We start from the raw sequence: 7604 nt of genomic DNA, 5'->3' as shown, positions 1-7604 counted from the left end.
TCGCACTGAATATCTTTTCAAGATAATAAAAATAAAGTGCAACCTGTGAAAAACAAGTTCAAATATTTGGAAATAAAGAGTTTTACTGAGTTTTACACTGAATCTAAAAACAACAATATCGTGCAACCAGTGCAAAACAAAATTAGTACAGATATCTGTGAGCCATCATGTTTTATCAGTATTAGTGGCTGCAATGAGCCAACTTTCCACTACAAATATTTTTAAAACGGGGTTCGAGGATTGATACGGCCACTCAATTCATGCTCAATGTTGAGCTTTTGTTGGGCAACAGCAGAAAAACCGATCTCACGGAGGTCGGACCTGGCGAGTCGCCAAGAATCTTGGCCGTCGCGCATGCGCAGGCGTAACTTGTTAACGCCGTAACGTAAACATTTACTCGAAGCAGGCCCGTAGAGATCACCCCCGCAGCCCCCGCACTGCGGGGGGGGGGGGGGGGGCCTCGCAGTGACAGGGGGCCTCGCATGGCAATTTTTTTTTTAAATCCAACACTAGCCAGCGCACTCGGCCGTATTGCGGCTAAGTGACGGCTGACTCGGCTGTGTTCCGGCTCGATGCGGCCAAATGTGAGCCACCTTTGGCACATTTCACTGTTGCCATGTCTGGCCCAGGTGTAGCTGTTACGGACATGGGCAGATTCTGTCTTAGACATGGCAACCGGTTTATCGGCTGCCGAATCTGGGCCGAATAATGTAATAAATAAATAATATTACATTACATAATAACATTAAGATATCCCTCAAAGTTGTCTCTCTCATATAAAGCTACACAATAAAAAAAAGTATTTTAAACTGGCTTTATAAGTTTTAAATAATAGTTGTAAAGGCAATCGTAACAGGCAACCACTAGGTCTACGCGGACTGGTGTTATTGTTGGGCCGCGGTGTATTCTGGGAGAACTACGAGGAAATTTCTCTTGAGGAAAAATGAAACGCACATTTAAAAGTGGTGCCCAAAAGCGGCATTCAAAACAGAACATTTCTGAATTAAATGCCAAACTTCCCAAACTGATAAGTCTTTTTCGACCAGCTGGTGAAGAAGAAACTCATCTGCCAGAAGAGACAGGTATTGTACTGTTTGCTATAGCTAACATTAGCACGTAGCTAACGTTATACTTTGACAGCTGTACTGCTCTGTCTATGTGTTGTGCTTGAAAATACATTAACCTTATTAAACCTATGCTCTCACTATACCCCCTGCGCCCATTATCGGACACGTTTCCTTAATTATCTCCACAACCACATCGTTGTTTAACTTCATTTCACGTTGTCCAACACTGCAACCCTTTTGAGAAGACAACGGCTCTGTACAAAATAATAAAAGTAACCGTTAAGTAAGAAAGGTCATTTTCCAAGCTAAAACTGATCAAAACATATCTCAGAAGCTCCATGTCACAAGAGAGGCTGTCAAGTGTGGCCATCCTTAGCATAGAGAATAAACGTCAGTTTAGATGTAAAGAGCGTGGTTAAAGACTTTGCACACAGATTTCCTAAAATCATATGTATTCAAATTCAAACCTGTAGAAAGTAGCCTACCGGTGTATCGACTATATGTAGGCATATTTGTTATGTTGTTGTAACATATGTTCTGTTTGAGCTGTTTGATAGGCCCTAGCATATGTTTTTTTCTGTTGGAATACATGTGTTCTCTGTTTGAGCTGTTTTTTCTGATTCAATAAATTTCCGTCAAAAAAAAAGCTTGGGTCCTGTTCGTTTATCTTTGGATAATGACCGCCGGACAATACATTATCCCTTACATATCGGGGGGAGGGGGGGAGGGGAGGCCCTCTCAGGGTTATTCTGCAGGGGGGCCTCATGTGTTTCAGTTACGGCACTGACTCGAAGGTACAGGGACTTCAACATGTATTTATTAATGACTTAGTTTTATGTCCGTGTGCTTTGAACGTGTGTAATATGTGAAGTTCTCAATAAAGGTCTTTCTGCATGTCGCCCTGCGCCCCACCTGTAGCACCACGGCTACTACGTTCCCCTCATTGGGGAGCGCAGCTGAGAACACTTCCGCTGTGGAAGAACACATTTACAGGCGTTCATGAATCAGGCGATCAGAGATCTTTTCTGACGTTGATCTTCCGAAGTCCGTAAGAAAACATTTCAGAAGACACTTCAGAAAATGTTTGAGAATGAGGAACAATGTGTTTCTAAATTTATTTTTATTTTATTTTGGAGAGCGACAGGCAACGTCTCCAAGATCGACCGGTCGACATTTTGACCTTATCATATCAGTTAAAAACTATGTCACTCTTCTGTTGAACATGTGCTGCAAACATCGACCACTTAAACTTCTTCATTTTGAAAATACTAACTAACTTTTTGAAAAGGCAACATCACTCCTAGGAAACTTGACATTTCTCATCCATCTGTAAAACAGCCCTGGTGAAAACTTCAGTCATTATAACTTCCAAAAGAAACATGAATAAGTCAACATCTTCTTTGTTTAAAATAGAAGATTGATTTTTGATGGATGTATGTTTACTCGGCTTTAAATCAACCATCATTTGCACATTTTGAAAGGAGAACAAAGGAAATGTACAGATGGTCATTGAGAAATTATTCTTTATTTCTTATTACAAATTATGTTTGTTTTTTCATTGTTTAAAACTGTTCTACAGTTATTAGTTAATTAGAAATGATTTTAAATCAAAAGAGTAGATCAAATTCTTGTCACTGTATGTTTTAGCATATCACTTCCTTTTTCTTTTTGTTGATAATCATGTATCTCCTTACCATGTTGTGAAATGTATGATAAAAACAAGATATTTCTTTCATCGTTACAGTACAGAAACATCCTAACCAATAGTGTTTGAATGAATATTACCATGATCAGATCTTTTATAAAAAACAGTCTGTCAAATCTGCAATATGTATTTTCTAAATGACTACTTATTAATGTAATTGTTCTATTATATTTGATATTACTTATTTTCACATTTGAAGTCACATTGGACATCGGCCTTCAAATAAATCCTGCTCGAAACAAAGACGGCTGGAGGTCTGAATTTCCTTCTGATTGCCATTCTGCTGCAACATGAGATGGGATTCATTTATAAATTGCCAAATTATCCAAAAAAATACACTGCACCACAACCCCGAACAACTTGCACATTTCTCACAACAATATATACAGTATATATATATATATATATATATATATATATATATATATATATATATATATTTATTTTTTTTCCAGAGTAGAATGCAACAATCCCTTGAAATATATACCGCATATCATATATGTCATCCAAAGGTTTAAGGGTCTGTTCTCTTACGCTTCACTCGTTTCCTTTGGGGGAACTGCTTTGGTCTTGTTTATAGGATAATTGCAATTTGCAAATAGTATACAAAAAGGAGATAAATTATTATTTATGTTAAAATGTAGAAAATAATTTCGTCAGCTGTTGTTTTCAAAATTGTATTAATGTCATATGGTCTCAAAACCTCTCAAATCATGTTTAGGCATCATAATGTTGATACTAATTAGTATTGGCTTCAAAGCAATCCAACAGCTGGGTAAAAGTGCAGCTCTTCTAAAGGCAAACAGACTTTCCTTGAGAAACCATCTCTCAAACACGATGCCGACACCAAAATGTGTTTCTATATTCCTGAGCTCTCTTCATTTTGATGTGGGTGCGTACATTTGGACATTTGTTCACAGAAGGTAAAACAACCAAAATCTTTTTGGGACTTTGGGGGCTCCTTAAAAAAAAAGAACACAAGGAAAAATGTTTCTTCACAATACACATAATAGTTAAAAATCCTTAAAAACACAAGATGTAACTTTATTTCAACACAAATACAGAAACCTGTAACAGATAATGTTACACCGATCAATAATACATTTTGATTTTGCAAACTTTTACCAAAAGACCCCAGAGTGTGCGTCCGTCCCTCTGGTCCAGGACCACAAGGCAGTGATGAGACTCTGACCTGCAGTAGTCCTGCTAACCCTCCAGTAGATAACTACACCTGTACAGAAGAGCTGACGGAGGACAGGAGACTTTTATTGGGACTGGACATGTTTTAAACATTAAAGATGTCAGCGGCTCTTTTTTCTGCAAGGCTGAACATTTTCTTGGAGCTGGACGTTCCAGCATTATTCACATAGATGTTCAACAATCATGTCAAATTAACATACACATTCGATGATTAGAATTAATAATGAAGAATGTAAGATTTTTCACTTATTGTTTTATGTTAATTATCACAGGGAAGTGAATTGAGTACATGTCATTGCCTTCTCAATCCAGATGTATTGTTCATTCGGTAGATTTTAAACAACGACTAACACGTCTAATTGGTGGGATTTCAGTATATAGTTTAAAGATATATTTTTTTTAAAACACTGTGTAAATCACTTTGACAAAAAGGCTCATGAGGGACACATGTGGGACTGTCTAGAATAATATCTGATAAATAAGTAAGTTTCATTGTCGCACCCACTAGTGATTTCCTCTTTTTCAAGTCATGAACGCTATTTGTAAAAGCAGCTTCTCTACACCTTTCTACACCACTTCTCTACACCTTTTCCATCTATCGGCTCGTAGGTCATGAAGAAAAGGTCAGTTATAACTTATATGACACATCAAATCAAAACTAATTTAGTAAAATACAAAATACGTAAACATTAAGTCACAAGACTTTAGATTAATGAACAAAAAAGAAAGAAAAAGAACATTGAAAGGTGGAAAAACTTCCATTAAAATGTTGAAACTTTTAAGCCGTCATTTGATTGTGGTTTTGGACATTGTTACTGTTGAGTATATTTGAAATATTTAAACAGTATCTCTGTAAATACATTTAAAGACATAAATAAAAGACACTGTAGGATTGTCTGTTTAGCTTTTAGCAATTACCTTCCTGTTTCTCCATGTTATCATTGTTTCATCTTCCATGACTTGATAAACTAAATATTAGTGTGAGACAAACAACTATTAGTTTTTCTAAACTAGTATTTCTTAAATTAGTAATGTTTATGATAATTGTTCTATTTTTTTTTCAGTGGCTCAGAATCAGATCCAGGCTTCTTTTAAACCTTCACATTGAAGAAAATGAAAAAGAGAAATATAGGCTCAGCAAAACAATTCTCCATCAGCAACATCTGCAACTATTGCATTTAATAATGTCCTCATTAATACAACACTCTAAAAGGCTTTAATAATCTATAAATAGCTCATTAAGAATTAAAAATGCACTAAACATGTGAATTGTTTCGTGTGTGATCTCCAGAGTTTCTGCCTCTCCTCACACACAAAGATGGATGCAGCTCTGACTCTCCTTCTCATTGGTTCTCTGCTGCAAGGTGAGCTGAAGTTCAGTCATATTTGGATCACTGAGTATTACAAATTAACTACACAAAGTTAGTTAGGTTTTCACACCACAGTACAACAGTATCTATAGTACATGCTGAAGCAAATGAAGAATGCAGTGAGTTAGTTACCAGTTAAAATTCATAATGACTGTAAAGTATTATTCACCTATTTTTATTCAAAATGTGTTTCAGGCTCCTTGTGTGGAAAGTTTAAGGCATTTATGCTGCAGACTATAGAGGTTCTTACTGGATCCTGTGTGACCATCCCCTGCTCCTTTGATGTGCGAGCTCACTATGAATCAAATTTGGATAACACATTGATCAGAAGATGGTTTTTGACAGCCATTATCCACATCTACATCTACACCCAGGACATGGTCTAACCTCACATCCAGTACATGGTCTAACCTCACATCCAGGACATGGTCTAACCTCACACCCAGGACATGGTCTAACCTCACACCCAGGACATGGTCTAACCTCACACCCAGGACATGGTCTAACCTCACATCCAGGTCATGGTCTAACCTCACATCAAGGACATGGTCTAACCTCACACCCAGGACATGGTCTAACCTCACATCCAGGACATGGTCTAAACTCACACCCAGGACATGGTCTAACCTCACACCCAGGACATGGTCTAACCTCACACCCAGGACATGGTCTAACCTCACACCCAGGACATGGTCTAACCATACACCCAGGACATGGTCTAACCTCACATCCAGGACATGGTCTAACCTCACATCCAGGACATGGTCTAACCTCACACCCAGGACATGGTCTAACCTCACATCCAGGACATGGTCTAACCTCACACCCAGGACATGGTCTAACCTCACACCCAGGACATGGTCTAACCTCACACCCAGGACATGGTCTAACCTCACACCCAGGACATGGTCTAACCTCACACCCAGGACATGGTCTAACCTCACACCCAGGACATGGTCAAACCGTACACCCAGGACATGGTCTAACCTCACATCCAGGACATGGTCTAACCTCACACCCAGGACATGGTCAAACCGTACACCCAGGACATGGTCAAACCGTACACCCCAGCTCGTTCACTTCGCTCGGCTTCTGCCAATCTGCTTGTAGCTCCTTCACTTCGAGCTAATCACTCAACAAAGTCACGACTGTTTGCTGTGCCGGCTCCTCATTGGTGGAACGAGCTCCCCATTGACATCAGGACAGTAGAAAGTCTCTACAAACTAAAAACACATCTTTTTCGACTATACCTTGAATAGGGAAGGTAGAGCCGTAGTAGCACTTTAGTAGAACTTAAATGTCTCTTACTGATAGCACTTTGTAGTTTAACACTTTAGTAGCACTTAAATGTCTCTTACTGATAGCACTTTGTAGTTTAACACTTTAGTAGCACTTAAATGGCTCTTACTGATAGTACTCTGTAGTTTAACTTTATTGAAGAAATTGTACTTGCTTGATTCTTGTTGTTCTGAGTTTGGACTCATGGTTTAATGCACTTATTGTAAGTCGCTTTGGATAAAAGCGTCAGCTAAATGACATGTAATGTAAATGTAATGATCCACAAACAACTACAAATAATGAAGAACTGAGAGGAGACTTGACAAAAAAAGACTGCACCACCACCCTGAACAACATGCAACCTGCTAACAGCAATACATATATCTTCAGAGTGGAATGTGACAATAGACTGAAATATTATTTTGGTGAACAAATCTCTAATTCAGTCACAGGTATTAAAGTCTGTTTACTTACATTCACTCATTCATTTCCCTTGTAGAACTGCTCTGATCTTGTGTTGCATTCACTGCATTTGGAAAATGTAGAAATTATGGTTTAGTGACTGGTTCAAATGTACATTCTCACCAGCTGCTCCTCCCAGACCGACTCTGACTCCGTCAGCAGTGAAGGTGGAGGAGGGAACCTCAGTGAGTTTGACGTGCTCTGCTCCAGCTCCCTGTCCGTCTCATCCTCCAACTCTGACATGGACTAACGATCTGGGTCCCAGTGTGGAGACACTGCAGGAGAATCAGGACCAAACTAAAGTCATGACCTCTGTTGTGACCTTCAATGTCTCTCACAAGCATCATGGAAAGACCATCTCCTAACAAACAAGATGGAAGCACAGACTCAGCTGTTAGCACAACAGCTAATATTTCATGTGAGTTAATTTATCCTCATTCATTGTAATTAAATATATTTTAATTGAAATGATGTCATTGCTTATAGCTTTTTTGACTATTGAGTCAACTGATCCATTATTCA

The sequence above is a fragment of the Cyclopterus lumpus genome, chromosome 16 (genome assembly GCF_009769545.1).
Source record: "Cyclopterus lumpus isolate fCycLum1 chromosome 16, fCycLum1.pri, whole genome shotgun sequence".
NCBI classification, from domain to species: Eukaryota; Metazoa; Chordata; class Actinopteri; order Perciformes; family Cyclopteridae; genus Cyclopterus; species Cyclopterus lumpus.
The sequence above is the reverse complement of the archived record's forward strand: the minus strand, read 5'-3'. Positions refer to the sequence as shown.